The sequence below is a fragment of the Schistocerca americana genome, unplaced genomic scaffold, assembly GCF_021461395.2.
Source record: "Schistocerca americana isolate TAMUIC-IGC-003095 unplaced genomic scaffold, iqSchAmer2.1 HiC_scaffold_165, whole genome shotgun sequence".
Classification (NCBI taxonomy): Eukaryota; Metazoa; Arthropoda; class Insecta; order Orthoptera; family Acrididae; genus Schistocerca; species Schistocerca americana.
The window spans coordinates 149,709-166,138 of record NW_025725738.1 but is presented as its reverse complement, the minus strand read 5'-3'; the positions used below and the strand labels follow the sequence as shown (position 1 = coordinate 166,138).

General features: G+C 50.4%; 26 non-coding genes across 26 annotated transcripts; all 26 read left to right on the top strand.

The window, feature by feature from the left end:
- Window positions 1-3,548: 3,548 nt before the first annotated feature.
- On the top strand, window positions 3,549-3,621 carry Trnar-ucg. The gene has a single exon. It is a non-coding gene; the product is annotated as a tRNA-Arg (tRNA).
- A 453-nt stretch (window positions 3,622-4,074) lies between these two features.
- Window positions 4,075-4,147, top strand: Trnak-cuu. The gene has a single exon. It is a non-coding gene; the product is annotated as a tRNA-Lys (tRNA).
- A 338-nt stretch (window positions 4,148-4,485) lies between these two features.
- Window positions 4,486-4,557, top strand: Trnat-agu. Its single transcript has one exon. It is a non-coding gene; the product is annotated as a tRNA-Thr (tRNA).
- A 494-nt stretch (window positions 4,558-5,051) lies between these two features.
- On the top strand, window positions 5,052-5,124 carry Trnar-ucg. Its single transcript has one exon. It is a non-coding gene; the product is annotated as a tRNA-Arg (tRNA).
- A 453-nt stretch (window positions 5,125-5,577) lies between these two features.
- On the top strand, window positions 5,578-5,650 carry Trnak-cuu. The gene has a single exon. It is a non-coding gene; the product is annotated as a tRNA-Lys (tRNA).
- Window positions 5,651-5,988: 338 nt separating this feature from the next.
- Trnat-agu lies at window positions 5,989-6,060 on the top strand. The gene has a single exon. It is a non-coding gene; the product is annotated as a tRNA-Thr (tRNA).
- A 497-nt stretch (window positions 6,061-6,557) lies between these two features.
- Window positions 6,558-6,630, top strand: Trnar-ucg. Its single transcript has one exon. It is a non-coding gene; the product is annotated as a tRNA-Arg (tRNA).
- A 453-nt stretch (window positions 6,631-7,083) lies between these two features.
- Trnak-cuu lies at window positions 7,084-7,156 on the top strand. Its single transcript has one exon. It is a non-coding gene; the product is annotated as a tRNA-Lys (tRNA).
- A 338-nt stretch (window positions 7,157-7,494) lies between these two features.
- Window positions 7,495-7,566, top strand: Trnat-agu. Its single transcript has one exon. It is a non-coding gene; the product is annotated as a tRNA-Thr (tRNA).
- A 494-nt stretch (window positions 7,567-8,060) lies between these two features.
- On the top strand, window positions 8,061-8,133 carry Trnar-ucg. The gene has a single exon. It is a non-coding gene; the product is annotated as a tRNA-Arg (tRNA).
- Window positions 8,134-8,586: 453 nt separating this feature from the next.
- Window positions 8,587-8,659, top strand: Trnak-cuu. Its single transcript has one exon. It is a non-coding gene; the product is annotated as a tRNA-Lys (tRNA).
- Window positions 8,660-8,997: 338 nt separating this feature from the next.
- Trnat-agu lies at window positions 8,998-9,069 on the top strand. Its single transcript has one exon. It is a non-coding gene; the product is annotated as a tRNA-Thr (tRNA).
- Window positions 9,070-9,566: 497 nt separating this feature from the next.
- Trnar-ucg lies at window positions 9,567-9,639 on the top strand. Its single transcript has one exon. It is a non-coding gene; the product is annotated as a tRNA-Arg (tRNA).
- A 453-nt stretch (window positions 9,640-10,092) lies between these two features.
- On the top strand, window positions 10,093-10,165 carry Trnak-cuu. The gene has a single exon. It is a non-coding gene; the product is annotated as a tRNA-Lys (tRNA).
- Window positions 10,166-10,503: 338 nt separating this feature from the next.
- Window positions 10,504-10,575, top strand: Trnat-agu. Its single transcript has one exon. It is a non-coding gene; the product is annotated as a tRNA-Thr (tRNA).
- A 497-nt stretch (window positions 10,576-11,072) lies between these two features.
- Window positions 11,073-11,145, top strand: Trnar-ucg. The gene has a single exon. It is a non-coding gene; the product is annotated as a tRNA-Arg (tRNA).
- Window positions 11,146-11,598: 453 nt separating this feature from the next.
- Trnak-cuu lies at window positions 11,599-11,671 on the top strand. The gene has a single exon. It is a non-coding gene; the product is annotated as a tRNA-Lys (tRNA).
- Window positions 11,672-12,009: 338 nt separating this feature from the next.
- On the top strand, window positions 12,010-12,081 carry Trnat-agu. Its single transcript has one exon. It is a non-coding gene; the product is annotated as a tRNA-Thr (tRNA).
- Window positions 12,082-12,575: 494 nt separating this feature from the next.
- On the top strand, window positions 12,576-12,648 carry Trnar-ucg. Its single transcript has one exon. It is a non-coding gene; the product is annotated as a tRNA-Arg (tRNA).
- A 453-nt stretch (window positions 12,649-13,101) lies between these two features.
- On the top strand, window positions 13,102-13,174 carry Trnak-cuu. Its single transcript has one exon. It is a non-coding gene; the product is annotated as a tRNA-Lys (tRNA).
- Window positions 13,175-13,512: 338 nt separating this feature from the next.
- Trnat-agu lies at window positions 13,513-13,584 on the top strand. The gene has a single exon. It is a non-coding gene; the product is annotated as a tRNA-Thr (tRNA).
- A 497-nt stretch (window positions 13,585-14,081) lies between these two features.
- Trnar-ucg lies at window positions 14,082-14,154 on the top strand. The gene has a single exon. It is a non-coding gene; the product is annotated as a tRNA-Arg (tRNA).
- A 453-nt stretch (window positions 14,155-14,607) lies between these two features.
- Window positions 14,608-14,680, top strand: Trnak-cuu. The gene has a single exon. It is a non-coding gene; the product is annotated as a tRNA-Lys (tRNA).
- A 338-nt stretch (window positions 14,681-15,018) lies between these two features.
- Window positions 15,019-15,090, top strand: Trnat-agu. Its single transcript has one exon. It is a non-coding gene; the product is annotated as a tRNA-Thr (tRNA).
- A 497-nt stretch (window positions 15,091-15,587) lies between these two features.
- Trnar-ucg lies at window positions 15,588-15,660 on the top strand. Its single transcript has one exon. It is a non-coding gene; the product is annotated as a tRNA-Arg (tRNA).
- A 453-nt stretch (window positions 15,661-16,113) lies between these two features.
- Trnak-cuu lies at window positions 16,114-16,186 on the top strand. Its single transcript has one exon. It is a non-coding gene; the product is annotated as a tRNA-Lys (tRNA).
- The last annotated feature ends 244 nt before the right edge of the window (window positions 16,187-16,430 follow it).

Here is a 16,430-nt window from a genome sequence, read left to right as displayed (position 1 = left end):
AGCCTCTCCTTCCCGACCCCACCGAACACCTGATCCTTAGTCTCTTCTTCCCCGGCCTTACCATTACCTGTGCCACCATCTATGTCCGCCCCAACGCCCCTCTTCCTTTCGACTTCCTCTCCCACATCGACCGTACCTTCTCCTCCTATGTGATCGCCGCCGACCTCAACATCCATAGTCGCTCCGCTGCCCAGTTACGGCGGTGGCATCGGTTCCTCTCCTCCCTTCAAGGCGACCTCATCCCCATCCCCCAGCACACCCGTCCCGAATCCAACTCCACTCCCGATGTTATCCTCTCCTCCCCCAACCTCCTTGGTCGCATTACGGTGGATGTCCTGGAGCCTATTGGTAGCGACCATCTCCCTGTCCTCCTCACCGTGTCAGACGGCCGTCGCCCCCGCCCCGACCCTCGTCATGACCCTCCCCCTAAGTACATCCATGACTATTCCCGTGCCAACTGGAATGCCTACCGGGATACCCTCTCCACTCAGGTCGATAGCCACCCTCTCGCCTACCGCCGTCCCGATGATGTCACCCATGCCGCCTCCTTTCTCCAGCAGACCTTGTCTGAGGCCGTGGAGGCCCACGTCCCTACTGTTGCCGTCCACCCCCACCGTCCTACCTTACCACCACAGGCCGTCCTCCTCCTCCGTGAATCCCGTCGTCTCTACCGTGCCTTCCTCCGCACGCGTGACCCGGACACCCTACGACGCCACCGGCAACTCCAGCGACACATTCGAAATTTGCTCGCGGCCAAGAAACGCCGGGACTGGCGACAGACATGCACCCGTTTAAATGCTACCCTCCCTATAAACTCGTCCAAGTTCTGGACCGCCTTCCGTTGCCTTACCGGAACTAAACCCTCCCCGTACTATCCTCTTCTCCACGATGATCACCCCTTCCCTGACGCCCTTAGTAAGGCCAATCACTTTGCCTCCTACCTGTCCGATGTGTTTTCCATCCCTGATGATCCCCAGTTCGATTACTCCCTCTTCCCAGATATCCGCGATCGAACTGACACCTCTGTCCCTCCCCTCGCTCCTGGTTTCCAGTACTTGGACAACATTCCACACACGGACCTTAATGCCCCCATCACCACACAGGATCTCATCGATACACTCCGCACCAAACGCAACACCGCTCCTGGTCACGATCGTGTTACCTACCGTCACCTTCGTGAAGCTCCTGTCTCTTTTCTCTCCACCCTGGCCAGGCTCTACAATGTAGTCCTGTCCACCGGTTACTACCCCGACCTGTGGAAAACCTCCCGTATCCTCATGTTCCTCAAACCTGGCAAACCGCCGTCCGCCGTCTCCTCCTACCGTCCCATCAGCCTTACCTCGGTCTTCAGCAAGGTCCTGGAATCTATCCTCACCCGCCGCATCCACCAGCATCTCCGCCAGCACCGCCTCCTCCCCGTTACCCAGTGTGGCTTTCGGCCGTCCTTCTCTTCCGACGATCTTCTCCTTCACCTCACTCATCTCCTTTCCGAACAGCTCAATTCCCGTCGCTCCGCAATCTTCCTCTCTCTTGACCTCGAACGCGCATATGACCGCGTATGGCATTCCGGTCTCCTCTTCAAGCTCCAAACCTTCGCCCTTCCCATTAACTACGTTCGTCTGATCGGTTCCTTTCTCTCCCGCCGTCCTTCCTATGTCACCATCCATAACACCGATTCCTACACCTTTTTCCCCTCCGCCGGTGTGCCCCAAGGCTCCGTCCTCTCCCCCCTTCTGTACCTTTTGTACACGGCGGACATGCCGCCGCCGTCGCCCCCCGTCCACCTCCTTCAGTTTGCCGATGACACCGCCTTCCTCGCCCTTGCCCCCACCCTGCAACGCTCCCAACGCCTTCTCCAATCCCATCTTGACCGGTTCACCGCTTGGTGCAACCAGTGGTTGCTCAAGGTCAATCCCTCCAAAACCCAGGCGATCATTGTAGGCAAAACCACCCCTTCCTTCCGCCTCCTTGATTTCTATCTCACCGTCTATGGCCGTCCTATCGCCCTCACTCCCACCCTTAAGTACCTTGGCGTCACCCTCGACCGTCGCCTCTCCTGGACTCCCCATCTCCAGACAATCCAAGCCAAGGCACGTTCCCGACTCCGTCTCCTCAAGCTCCTTTCCGGCCGAACGTGGGGTTTGGACCCCTCCACCATCCTCCACACCTATAAGTCCCTCATCCGCCCTATCCTCTGTTACGCCCATCCAGCCTGGATCTCCGCCCCCCCTTCCTTTTATAACTCCCTCCAAATCCTTGAACGCCATGCTCTCCGCCTTGCCTATCGCATCCGTCTCCCTTCCCCCACGCGGATCCTGTATGACCTTATCCCCTTCCCCCACCTCCTCCTCTTCCTCGAAAGGCTACGAATCCTCTACACCTCCCGTAAACTCGATCCTCCTCACCCGCTCGTCTCCCCGATCCTCTCCCACCCCCGCCCGCTGCCGCGCCTGTACTCCCATGTCCCACCCGGTCTCCATCTCTCCACCCTCCTTACCCTCTCCCAAGGTGGTTTCCGCCAGCTCCCTCTCCCTGATGATGTCCTCATCCCCTCCATCTACCCCTCCTATCAACTTTGACCCTGCCCCCCCTCCCTCCTGGTGTCCTTTCCCTGCGGCACCCTCCCTCCTTTCTCTTCCCTTCCCTTCTCTCTCCTTTTCCCCCATCCCCTCCCTCCACCCCTCTTCTTCCGGGCTTCCCCTCCCCCTTCCTCTCTCCCCCCTCTTTCCCCAGCCCGTGGCGTCCCTGCTCTCCCCTCTCGCTTTCCCTCTCCCCCTCCTCCTCCTTCTCCTCCTCCTCCTCCTCCTCTCTTGGCAGGTCCCCGGACTCGCACACGCATCGTGAACTTTCGCGCGCCGGAGATCATCGCCCTCGGATTAGTGTCTGTGCCGTCGTGTCTGTGCCTCAGTGTTTTTCGCCGTCCACGCTCCTTCGTTCACGTGTGTCATCTACCTCGTCAGTGTTTGTGCCCAGTGCCGCCGGTTTTTCTTGTTTGTTTCGTCACGTGTGAACGGCTTCATGTTTTTTTAACTATTGTATCTCCTGTTTTTTTAACCGCCATTCTGTTACTTGTCTGTCTCCCTTTCTTTTTTCTTGTACTGCTTATGGCTGAAGAGCGGAGTACACTGTTCCGCTGCCAGCCCACCTTGTATGGGGTGTCCAAATTACAATAAAGAAAAAAAAAAAAAAAAAAGCGGTACAGCGTAGGGTGGGAGGCGGCAGTCCGAATTATATTTTTTACATGTGTTTTTCAAATATCACAGAGCCTCTCGCGAGCGTCGTCGTCGTCGTCGACGCCGCCGCTTCTGCAGAAGTAGGAAATCGCCATCGTAGCAAATGCGGCGAGGGACGCCCTGCCTTCGATTTCGAATGCACAAAGTGTGTGGTCTTGGTTCCCAATCTCTACTTGGTCGGTCTCGTAAAGGCTTGAATGTAACGAATGGGTGGGAAGCAGCAAGAGGCAGCGGCTGTGTAGAACGAAAACACAATTCCTCAGCGGTATGAGCGTTTCGAGATGACACGAATGTAAGGAATACTTGGCGGCCAGTGACCGTGTGGCCTAATGGATAAGGCGTCGGACTTCGGATCCGAAGATTGCAGGTTCGAATCCTGTCACGGTCGTGTTTTTCCAATTCTGCAAAAGAAACACACCGTTTTAGTGTAGCTATTGAGCAGTACGAAATCGTCTGAATGTTGCTGTTGTCCACTTCCTGCTTGGAGATGCACTTGAGCGTGATACACACACAGCCAGAACGGTGTTATCTAGCGAAATGGTCGGCTGAGTGCCGTCACCGCGAGTTTTGGCTGGCATTTGCGCATCTAAGACAGCGTCGGAAAGTAACCCGTTCGGCTTCTGAGTCAAATCAAATATGTGTGTTAATTTTGACACCACTAGCGCTGCAGGTTTTTTATGCAGTTCCTGTACCTCTCAGAAATGATTATGAAATAAAACTGAAGTACGTGACGTGTGTGACGCTAGGAAAACATTAGGCAGCATGGAGAGATTCTGTATGGGACCACCCCACCCAAACGAGAACTGTGTGTCGTGCGACCCGACACGTAGTCACCGACGCAGCCCGGCTAGCTCAGTCGGTAGAGCATGAGACTCTTAATCTCAGGGTCGTGGGTTCGAGCCCCACGCTGGGCGGAACGTAATTTTGTTCCGCTGCAGATGTAAATTACCGTTTTTCTGATCAATGTGACGTAATGGAAATAGCAACTTAAAACTTTGCCTACGTCTCCATCAGTCGCAAGGAAAGTGTATCTGAAGGTGAAGGTGATTTCGTAGACATGTGTCAAAGACATGTTCTGAAATGTAAGTGGTGTTGGTTGGAGAGCACATCGGTTACGTGTGAGATGTGTAGCCAAGCAGTAATGGTGCGCCATAGCTGCAAATATTAGTCGGTAATATGAAGTGTTGTCAGCTTAAGCCTGATGATCCAGACGAGCGTAAGCACGAAGTACGCAAAACTACCGCTAGGCCGCGCCTCTTTAGCTCAGTGGCAGAGCACTGGTCTAGTAAACCAGGGGTCGTGAGTTCGATCGTCACAGGAGGCAAACGAATTTTCGAAATCAGTTGCGCGTCGTGGCCGTATAGCAAGCAGTATCTGGAACGACGAACAATTAGCAACAGGTGTTTTATTTAGAATTACTCTCAGATGTGATTGAGGCGAATGTCGCAGATAAAGCATTTTGCAAAGCGGTACAGCATAGGGTGGGAGGCGGCAGTCTGAATTATATTTTTTACATGTGTTTTTCAAATATCACAGAGCCTCTCGCGAGCGTCGTCGTCGTCGACGCCGCCGCTTCTGCAGAAGTAGGAAATCGCCATCGTAGCAAATGCGGCGAGGGACGCCCTGCCTTCGATTTCGAATGCACAAAGTGTGTGGTCTTGGTTCCCAATCTCTACTTGGTCGGTCTCGTAAAGGCTTGAATGTAACGAATGGGTGGGAAGCAGCAAGAGGCAGCGGCTGTGTAGAACGAAAACACAATTCCTCAGCGGTATGAGCGTTTCGAGATGACACGAATGTAAGGAATACTTGGCGGCCAGTGACCGTGTGGCCTAATGGATAAGGCGTCGGACTTCGGATCCGAAGATTGCAGGTTCGAATCCTGTCACGGTCGTGTTTTTCCAATTCTGCAAAAGAAACACACCGTTTTAGTGTAGCTATTGAGCAGTACGAAATCGTCTGAATGTTGCTGTTGTCCACTTCCTGCTTGGAGATGCACTTGAGCGTGATACACACACAGCCAGAACGGTGTTATCTAGCGAAATGGTCGGCTGAGTGCCGTCACCGCGAGTTTTGGCTGGCATTTGCGCATCTAAGACAGCGTCGGAAAGTAACCCGTTCGGCTTCTGAGTCAAATCAAATATGTGTGTTAATTTTGACACCACTAGCGCTGCAGGTTTTTTATGCAGTTCCTGTACCTCTCAGAAATGATTATGAAATAAAACTGAAGTACGTGACGTGTGTGACGCTAGGAAAACATTAGGCAGCATGGAGAGATTCTGTATGGGACCACCCCACCCAAACGAGAACTGTGTGTCGTGCGACCCGACACGTAGTCACCGACGCAGCCCGGCTAGCTCAGTCGGTAGAGCATGAGACTCTTAATCTCAGGGTCGTGGGTTCGAGCCCCACGCTGGGCGGAACGTAATTTTGTTCCGCTGCAGATGTAAATTACCGTTTTTCTGATCAATGTGACGTAATGGAAATAGCAACTTAAAACTTTGCCTACGTCTCCATCAGTCGCAAGGAAAGTGTATCTGAAGGTGAAGGTGATTTCGTAGACATGTGTCAAAGACATGTTCTGAAATGTAAGTGGTGTTGGTTGGAGAGCACATCGGTTACGTGTGAGATGTGTAGCCAAGCAGTAATGGTGCGCCATAGCTGCAAATATTAGTCGGTAATATGAAGTGTTGTCAGCTTAAGCCTGATGATCCAGACGAGCGTAAGCACGAAGTACGCAAAACTACCGCTAGGCCGCGCCTCTTTAGCTCAGTGGCAGAGCACTGGTCTAGTAAACCAGGGGTCGTGAGTTCGATCGTCACAGGAGGCAAACGAATTTTCGAAATCAGTTGCGCGTCGTGGCCGTATAGCAAGCAGTATCTGGAACGACGAACAATTAGCAACAGGTGTTTTATTTAGAATTACTCTCAGATGTGATTGAGGCGAATGTCGCAGATAAAGCATTTTCCAAAGCGGTACAGCGTAGGGTGGGAGGCGGCAGTCTGAATTATATTTTTTACATGTGTTTTTCAAATATCACAGAGCCTCTCGCGAGCGTCGTCGTCGTCGTCGACGCCGCCGCTTCTGCAGAAGTAGGAAATCGCCATCGTAGCAAATGCGGCGAGGGACGCCCTGCCTTCGATTTCGAATGCACAAAGTGTGTGGTCTTGGTTCCCAATCTCTACTTGGTCGGTCTCGTAAAGGCTTGAATGTAACGAATGGGTGGGAAGCAGCAAGAGGCAGCGGCTGTGTAGAACGAAAACACAATTCCTCAGCGGTATGAGCGTTTCGAGATGACACGAATGTAAGGAATACTTGGCGGCCAGTGACCGTGTGGCCTAATGGATAAGGCGTCGGACTTCGGATCCGAAGATTGCAGGTTCGAATCCTGTCACGGTCGTGTTTTTCCAATTCTGCAAAAGAAACACACCGTTTTAGTGTAGCTATTGAGCAGTACGAAATCGTCTGAATGTTGCTGTTGTCCACTTCCTGCTTGGAGATGCACTTGAGCGTGATACACACACAGCCAGAACGGTGTTATCTAGCGAAATGGTCGGCTGAGTGCCGTCACCGCGAGTTTTGGCTGGCATTTGCGCATCTAAGACAGCGTCGGAAAGTAACCCGTTCGGCTTCTGAGTCAAATCAAATATGTGTGTTAATTTTGACACCACTAGCGCTGCAGGTTTTTTATGCAGTTCCTGTACCTCTCAGAAATGATTATGAAATAAAACTGAAGTACGTGACGTGTGTGACGCTAGGAAAACATTAGGCAGCATGGAGAGATTCTGTATGGGACCACCCCACCCAAACGAGAACTGTGTGTCGTGCGACCCGACACGTAGTCACCGACGCAGCCCGGCTAGCTCAGTCGGTAGAGCATGAGACTCTTAATCTCAGGGTCGTGGGTTCGAGCCCCACGCTGGGCGGAACGTAATTTTGTTCCGCTGCAGATGTAAATTACCGTTTTTCTGATCAATGTGACGTAATGGAAATAGCAACTTAAAACTTTGCCTACGTCTCCATCAGTCGCAAGGAAAGTGTATCTGAAGGTGAAGGTGATTTCGTAGACATGTGTCAAAGACATGTTCTGAAATGTAAGTGGTGTTGGTTGGAGAGCACATCGGTTACGTGTGAGATGTGTAGCCAAGCAGTAATGGTGCGCCATAGCTGCAAATATTAGTCGGTAATATGAAGTGTTGTCAGCTTAAGCCTGATGATCCAGACGAGCGTAAGCACGAAGTACGCAAAACTACCGCTAGGCCGCGCCTCTTTAGCTCAGTGGCAGAGCACTGGTCTAGTAAACCAGGGGTCGTGAGTTCGATCGTCACAGGAGGCAAACGAATTTTCGAAATCAGTTGCGCGTCGTGGCCGTATAGCAAGCAGTATCTGGAACGACGAACAATTAGCAACAGGTGTTTTATTTAGAATTACTCTCAGATGTGATTGAGGCGAATGTCGCAGATAAAGCATTTTGCAAAGCGGTACAGCGTAGGGTGGGAGGCGGCAGTCTGAATTATATTTTTTACATGTGTTTTTCAAATATCACAGAGCCTCTCGCGAGCGTCGTCGTCGTCGACGCCGCCGCTTCTGCAGAAGTAGGAAATCGCCATCGTAGCAAATGCGGCGAGGGACGCCCTGCCTTCGATTTCGAATGCACAAAGTGTGTGGTCTTGGTTCCCAATCTCTACTTGGTCGGTCTCGTAAAGGCTTGAATGTAACGAATGGGTGGGAAGCAGCAAGAGGCAGCGGCTGTGTAGAACGAAAACACAATTCCTCAGCGGTATGAGCGTTTCGAGATGACACGAATGTAAGGAATACTTGGCGGCCAGTGACCGTGTGGCCTAATGGATAAGGCGTCGGACTTCGGATCCGAAGATTGCAGGTTCGAATCCTGTCACGGTCGTGTTTTTCCAATTCTGCAAAAGAAACACACCGTTTTAGTGTAGCTATTGAGCAGTACGAAATCGTCTGAATGTTGCTGTTGTCCACTTCCTGCTTGGAGATGCACTTGAGCGTGATACACACACAGCCAGAACGGTGTTATCTAGCGAAATGGTCGGCTGAGTGCCGTCACCGCGAGTTTTGGCTGGCATTTGCGCATCTAAGACAGCGTCGGAAAGTAACCCGTTCGGCTTCTGAGTCAAATCAAATATGTGTGTTAATTTTGACACCACTAGCGCTGCAGGTTTTTTATGCAGTTCCTGTACCTCTCAGAAATGATTATGAAATAAAACTGAAGTACGTGACGTGTGTGACGCTAGGAAAACATTAGGCAGCATGGAGAGATTCTGTATGGGACCACCCCACCCAAACGAGAACTGTGTGTCGTGCGACCCGACACGTAGTCACCGACGCAGCCCGGCTAGCTCAGTCGGTAGAGCATGAGACTCTTAATCTCAGGGTCGTGGGTTCGAGCCCCACGCTGGGCGGAACGTAATTTTGTTCCGCTGCAGATGTAAATTACCGTTTTTCTGATCAATGTGACGTAATGGAAATAGCAACTTAAAACTTTGCCTACGTCTCCATCAGTCGCAAGGAAAGTGTATCTGAAGGTGAAGGTGATTTCGTAGACATGTGTCAAAGACATGTTCTGAAATGTAAGTGGTGTTGGTTGGAGAGCACATCGGTTACGTGTGAGATGTGTAGCCAAGCAGTAATGGTGCGCCATAGCTGCAAATATTAGTCGGTAATATGAAGTGTTGTCAGCTTAAGCCTGATGATCCAGACGAGCGTAAGCACGAAGTACGCAAAACTACCGCTAGGCCGCGCCTCTTTAGCTCAGTGGCAGAGCACTGGTCTAGTAAACCAGGGGTCGTGAGTTCGATCGTCACAGGAGGCAAACGAATTTTCGAAATCAGTTGCGCGTCGTGGCCGTATAGCAAGCAGTATCTGGAACGACGAACAATTAGCAACAGGTGTTTTATTTAGAATTACTCTCAGATGTGATTGAGGCGAATGTCGCAGATAAAGCATTTTCCAAAGCGGTACAGCGTAGGGTGGGAGGCGGCAGTCTGAATTATATTTTTTACATGTGTTTTTCAAATATCACAGAGCCTCTCGCGAGCGTCGTCGTCGTCGTCGACGCCGCCGCTTCTGCAGAAGTAGGAAATCGCCATCGTAGCAAATGCGGCGAGGGACGCCCTGCCTTCGATTTCGAATGCACAAAGTGTGTGGTCTTGGTTCCCAATCTCTACTTGGTCGGTCTCGTAAAGGCTTGAATGTAACGAATGGGTGGGAAGCAGCAAGAGGCAGCGGCTGTGTAGAACGAAAACACAATTCCTCAGCGGTATGAGCGTTTCGAGATGACACGAATGTAAGGAATACTTGGCGGCCAGTGACCGTGTGGCCTAATGGATAAGGCGTCGGACTTCGGATCCGAAGATTGCAGGTTCGAATCCTGTCACGGTCGTGTTTTTCCAATTCTGCAAAAGAAACACACCGTTTTAGTGTAGCTATTGAGCAGTACGAAATCGTCTGAATGTTGCTGTTGTCCACTTCCTGCTTGGAGATGCACTTGAGCGTGATACACACACAGCCAGAACGGTGTTATCTAGCGAAATGGTCGGCTGAGTGCCGTCACCGCGAGTTTTGGCTGGCATTTGCGCATCTAAGACAGCGTCGGAAAGTAACCCGTTCGGCTTCTGAGTCAAATCAAATATGTGTGTTAATTTTGACACCACTAGCGCTGCAGGTTTTTTATGCAGTTCCTGTACCTCTCAGAAATGATTATGAAATAAAACTGAAGTACGTGACGTGTGTGACGCTAGGAAAACATTAGGCAGCATGGAGAGATTCTGTATGGGACCACCCCACCCAAACGAGAACTGTGTGTCGTGCGACCCGACACGTAGTCACCGACGCAGCCCGGCTAGCTCAGTCGGTAGAGCATGAGACTCTTAATCTCAGGGTCGTGGGTTCGAGCCCCACGCTGGGCGGAACGTAATTTTGTTCCGCTGCAGATGTAAATTACCGTTTTTCTGATCAATGTGACGTAATGGAAATAGCAACTTAAAACTTTGCCTACGTCTCCATCAGTCGCAAGGAAAGTGTATCTGAAGGTGAAGGTGATTTCGTAGACATGTGTCAAAGACATGTTCTGAAATGTAAGTGGTGTTGGTTGGAGAGCACATCGGTTACGTGTGAGATGTGTAGCCAAGCAGTAATGGTGCGCCATAGCTGCAAATATTAGTCGGTAATATGAAGTGTTGTCAGCTTAAGCCTGATGATCCAGACGAGCGTAAGCACGAAGTACGCAAAACTACCGCTAGGCCGCGCCTCTTTAGCTCAGTGGCAGAGCACTGGTCTAGTAAACCAGGGGTCGTGAGTTCGATCGTCACAGGAGGCAAACGAATTTTCGAAATCAGTTGCGCGTCGTGGCCGTATAGCAAGCAGTATCTGGAACGACGAACAATTAGCAACAGGTGTTTTATTTAGAATTACTCTCAGATGTGATTGAGGCGAATGTCGCAGATAAAGCATTTTCCAAAGCGGTACAGCGTAGGGTGGGAGGCGGCAGTCTGAATTATATTTTTTACATGTGTTTTTCAAATATCACAGAGCCTCTCGCGAGCGTCGTCGTCGTCGTCGACGCCGCCGCTTCTGCAGAAGTAGGAAATCGCCATCGTAGCAAATGCGGCGAGGGACGCCCTGCCTTCGATTTCGAATGCACAAAGTGTGTGGTCTTGGTTCCCAATCTCTACTTGGTCGGTCTCGTAAAGGCTTGAATGTAACGAATGGGTGGGAAGCAGCAAGAGGCAGCGGCTGTGTAGAACGAAAACACAATTCCTCAGCGGTATGAGCGTTTCGAGATGACACGAATGTAAGGAATACTTGGCGGCCAGTGACCGTGTGGCCTAATGGATAAGGCGTCGGACTTCGGATCCGAAGATTGCAGGTTCGAATCCTGTCACGGTCGTGTTTTTCCAATTCTGCAAAAGAAACACACCGTTTTAGTGTAGCTATTGAGCAGTACGAAATCGTCTGAATGTTGCTGTTGTCCACTTCCTGCTTGGAGATGCACTTGAGCGTGATACACACACAGCCAGAACGGTGTTATCTAGCGAAATGGTCGGCTGAGTGCCGTCACCGCGAGTTTTGGCTGGCATTTGCGCATCTAAGACAGCGTCGGAAAGTAACCCGTTCGGCTTCTGAGTCAAATCAAATATGTGTGTTAATTTTGACACCACTAGCGCTGCAGGTTTTTTATGCAGTTCCTGTACCTCTCAGAAATGATTATGAAATAAAACTGAAGTACGTGACGTGTGTGACGCTAGGAAAACATTAGGCAGCATGGAGAGATTCTGTATGGGACCACCCCACCCAAACGAGAACTGTGTGTCGTGCGACCCGACACGTAGTCACCGACGCAGCCCGGCTAGCTCAGTCGGTAGAGCATGAGACTCTTAATCTCAGGGTCGTGGGTTCGAGCCCCACGCTGGGCGGAACGTAATTTTGTTCCGCTGCAGATGTAAATTACCGTTTTTCTGATCAATGTGACGTAATGGAAATAGCAACTTAAAACTTTGCCTACGTCTCCATCAGTCGCAAGGAAAGTGTATCTGAAGGTGAAGGTGATTTCGTAGACATGTGTCAAAGACATGTTCTGAAATGTAAGTGGTGTTGGTTGGAGAGCACATCGGTTACGTGTGAGATGTGTAGCCAAGCAGTAATGGTGCGCCATAGCTGCAAATATTAGTCGGTAATATGAAGTGTTGTCAGCTTAAGCCTGATGATCCAGACGAGCGTAAGCACGAAGTACGCAAAACTACCGCTAGGCCGCGCCTCTTTAGCTCAGTGGCAGAGCACTGGTCTAGTAAACCAGGGGTCGTGAGTTCGATCGTCACAGGAGGCAAACGAATTTTCGAAATCAGTTGCGCGTCGTGGCCGTATAGCAAGCAGTATCTGGAACGACGAACAATTAGCAACAGGTGTTTTATTTAGAATTACTCTCAGATGTGATTGAGGCGAATGTCGCAGATAAAGCATTTTGCAAAGCGGTACAGCATAGGGTGGGAGGCGGCAGTCTGAATTATATTTTTTACATGTGTTTTTCAAATATCACAGAGCCTCTCGCGAGCGTCGTCGTCGTCGACGCCGCCGCTTCTGCGGAAGTAGGAAATCGCCATCGTAGCAAATGCGGCGAGGGACGCCCTGCCTTCGATTTCGAATGCACAAAGTGTGTGGTCTTGGTTCCCAATCTCTACTTGGTCGGTCTCGTAAAGGCTTGAATGTAACGAATGGGTGGGAAGCAGCAAGAGGCAGCGGCTGTGTAGAACGAAAACACAATTCCTCAGCGGTATGAGCGTTTCGAGATGACACGAATGTAAGGAATACTTGGCGGCCAGTGACCGTGTGGCCTAATGGATAAGGCGTCGGACTTCGGATCCGAAGATTGCAGGTTCGAATCCTGTCACGGTCGTGTTTTTCCAATTCTGCAAAAGAAACACACCGTTTTAGTGTAGCTATTGAGCAGTACGAAATCGTCTGAATGTTGCTGTTGTCCACTTCCTGCTTGGAGATGCACTTGAGCGTGATACACACACAGCCAGAACGGTGTTATCTAGCGAAATGGTCGGCTGAGTGCCGTCACCGCGAGTTTTGGCTGGCATTTGCGCATCTAAGACAGCGTCGGAAAGTAACCCGTTCGGCTTCTGAGTCAAATCAAATATGTGTGTTAATTTTGACACCACTAGCGCTGCAGGTTTTTTATGCAGTTCCTGTACCTCTCAGAAATGATTATGAAATAAAACTGAAGTACGTGACGTGTGTGACGCTAGGAAAACATTAGGCAGCATGGAGAGATTCTGTATGGGACCACCCCACCCAAACGAGAACTGTGTGTCGTGCGACCCGACACGTAGTCACCGACGCAGCCCGGCTAGCTCAGTCGGTAGAGCATGAGACTCTTAATCTCAGGGTCGTGGGTTCGAGCCCCACGCTGGGCGGAACGTAATTTTGTTCCGCTGCAGATGTAAATTACCGTTTTTCTGATCAATGTGACGTAATGGAAATAGCAACTTAAAACTTTGCCTACGTCTCCATCAGTCGCAAGGAAAGTGTATCTGAAGGTGAAGGTGATTTCGTAGACATGTGTCAAAGACATGTTCTGAAATGTAAGTGGTGTTGGTTGGAGAGCACATCGGTTACGTGTGAGATGTGTAGCCAAGCAGTAATGGTGCGCCATAGCTGCAAATATTAGTCGGTAATATGAAGTGTTGTCAGCTTAAGCCTGATGATCCAGACGAGCGTAAGCACGAAGTACGCAAAACTACCGCTAGGCCGCGCCTCTTTAGCTCAGTGGCAGAGCACTGGTCTAGTAAACCAGGGGTCGTGAGTTCGATCGTCACAGGAGGCAAACGAATTTTCGAAATCAGTTGCGCGTCGTGGCCGTATAGCAAGCAGTATCTGGAACGACGAACAATTAGCAACAGGTGTTTTATTTAGAATTACTCTCAGATGTGATTGAGGCGAATGTCGCAGATAAAGCATTTTCCAAAGCGGTACAGCGTAGGGTGGGAGGCGGCAGTCTGAATTATATTTTTTACATGTGTTTTTCAAATATCACAGAGCCTCTCGCGAGCGTCGTCGTCGTCGTCGACGCCGCCGCTTCTGCAGAAGTAGGAAATCGCCATCGTAGCAAATGCGGCGAGGGACGCCCTGCCTTCGATTTCGAATGCACAAAGTGTGTGGTCTTGGTTCCCAATCTCTACTTGGTCGGTCTCGTAAAGGCTTGAATGTAACGAATGGGTGGGAAGCAGCAAGAGGCAGCGGCTGTGTAGAACGAAAACACAATTCCTCAGCGGTATGAGCGTTTCGAGATGACACGAATGTAAGGAATACTTGGCGGCCAGTGACCGTGTGGCCTAATGGATAAGGCGTCGGACTTCGGATCCGAAGATTGCAGGTTCGAATCCTGTCACGGTCGTGTTTTTCCAATTCTGCAAAAGAAACACACCGTTTTAGTGTAGCTATTGAGCAGTACGAAATCGTCTGAATGTTGCTGTTGTCCACTTCCTGCTTGGAGATGCACTTGAGCGTGATACACACACAGCCAGAACGGTGTTATCTAGCGAAATGGTCGGCTGAGTGCCGTCACCGCGAGTTTTGGCTGGCATTTGCGCATCTAAGACAGCGTCGGAAAGTAACCCGTTCGGCTTCTGAGTCAAATCAAATATGTGTGTTAATTTTGACACCACTAGCGCTGCAGGTTTTTTATGCAGTTCCTGTACCTCTCAGAAATGATTATGAAATAAAACTGAAGTACGTGACGTGTGTGACGCTAGGAAAACATTAGGCAGCATGGAGAGATTCTGTATGGGACCACCCCACCCAAACGAGAACTGTGTGTCGTGCGACCCGACACGTAGTCACCGACGCAGCCCGGCTAGCTCAGTCGGTAGAGCATGAGACTCTTAATCTCAGGGTCGTGGGTTCGAGCCCCACGCTGGGCGGAACGTAATTTTGTTCCGCTGCAGATGTAAATTACCGTTTTTCTGATCAATGTGACGTAATGGAAATAGCAACTTAAAACTTTGCCTACGTCTCCATCAGTCGCAAGGAAAGTGTATCTGAAGGTGAAGGTGATTTCGTAGACATGTGTCAAAGACATGTTCTGAAATGTAAGTGGTGTTGGTTGGAGAGCACATCGGTTACGTGTGAGATGTGTAGCCAAGCAGTAATGGTGCGCCATAGCTGCAAATATTAGTCGGTAATATGAAGTGTTGTCAGCTTAAGCCTGATGATCCAGACGAGCGTAAGCACGAAGTACGCAAAACTACCGCTAGGCCGCGCCTCTTTAGCTCAGTGGCAGAGCACTGGTCTAGTAAACCAGGGGTCGTGAGTTCGATCGTCACAGGAGGCAAACGAATTTTCGAAATCAGTTGCGCGTCGTGGCCGTATAGCAAGCAGTATCTGGAACGACGAACAATTAGCAACAGGTGTTTTATTTAGAATTACTCTCAGATGTGATTGAGGCGAATGTCGCAGATAAAGCATTTTGCAAAGCGGTACAGCGTAGGGTGGGAGGCGGCAGTCTGAATTATATTTTTTACATGTGTTTTTCAAATATCACAGAGCCTCTCGCGAGCGTCGTCGTCGTCGTCGACGCCGCCGCTTCTGCAGAAGTAGGAAATCGCCATCGTAGCAAATGCGGCGAGGGACGCCCTGCCTTCGATTTCGAATGCACAAAGTGTGTGGTCTTGGTTCCCAATCTCTACTTGGTCGGTCTCGTAAAGGCTTGAATGTAACGAATGGGTGGGAAGCAGCAAGAGGCAGCGGCTGTGTAGAACGAAAACACAATTCCTCAGCGGTATGAGCGTTTCGAGATGACACGAATGTAAGGAATACTTGGCGGCCAGTGACCGTGTGGCCTAATGGATAAGGCGTCGGACTTCGGATCCGAAGATTGCAGGTTCGAATCCTGTCACGGTCGTGTTTTTCCAATTCTGCAAAAGAAACACACCGTTTTAGTGTAGCTATTGAGCAGTACGAAATCGTCTGAATGTTGCTGTTGTCCACTTCCTGCTTGGAGATGCACTTGAGCGTGATACACACACAGCCAGAACGGTGTTATCTAGCGAAATGGTCGGCTGAGTGCCGTCACCGCGAGTTTTGGCTGGCATTTGCGCATCTAAGACAGCGTCGGAAAGTAACCCGTTCGGCTTCTGAGTCAAATCAAATATGTGTGTTAATTTTGACACCACTAGCGCTGCAGGTTTTTTATGCAGTTCCTGTACCTCTCAGAAATGATTATGAAATAAAACTGAAGTACGTGACGTGTGTGACGCTAGGAAAACATTAGGCAGCATGGAGAGATTCTGTATGGGACCACCCCACCCAAACGAGAACTGTGTGTCGTGCGACCCGACACGTAGTCACCGACGCAGCCCGGCTAGCTCAGTCGGTAGAGCATGAGACTCTTAATCTCAGGGTCGTGGGTTCGAGCCCCACGCTGGGCGGAACGTAATTTTGTTCCGCTGCAGATGTAAATTACCGTTTTTCTGATCAATGTGACGTAATGGAAATAGCAACTTAAAACTTTGCCTACGTCTCCATCAGTCGCAAGGAAAGTGTATCTGAAGGTGAAGGTGATTTCGTAGACATGTGTCAAAGACATGTTCTGAAATGTAAGTGGTGTTGGTTGGAGAGCACATCGGTTACGTGTGAGATGTGTAGCCAAGCAGTAATGGTGCGCCATAGCTG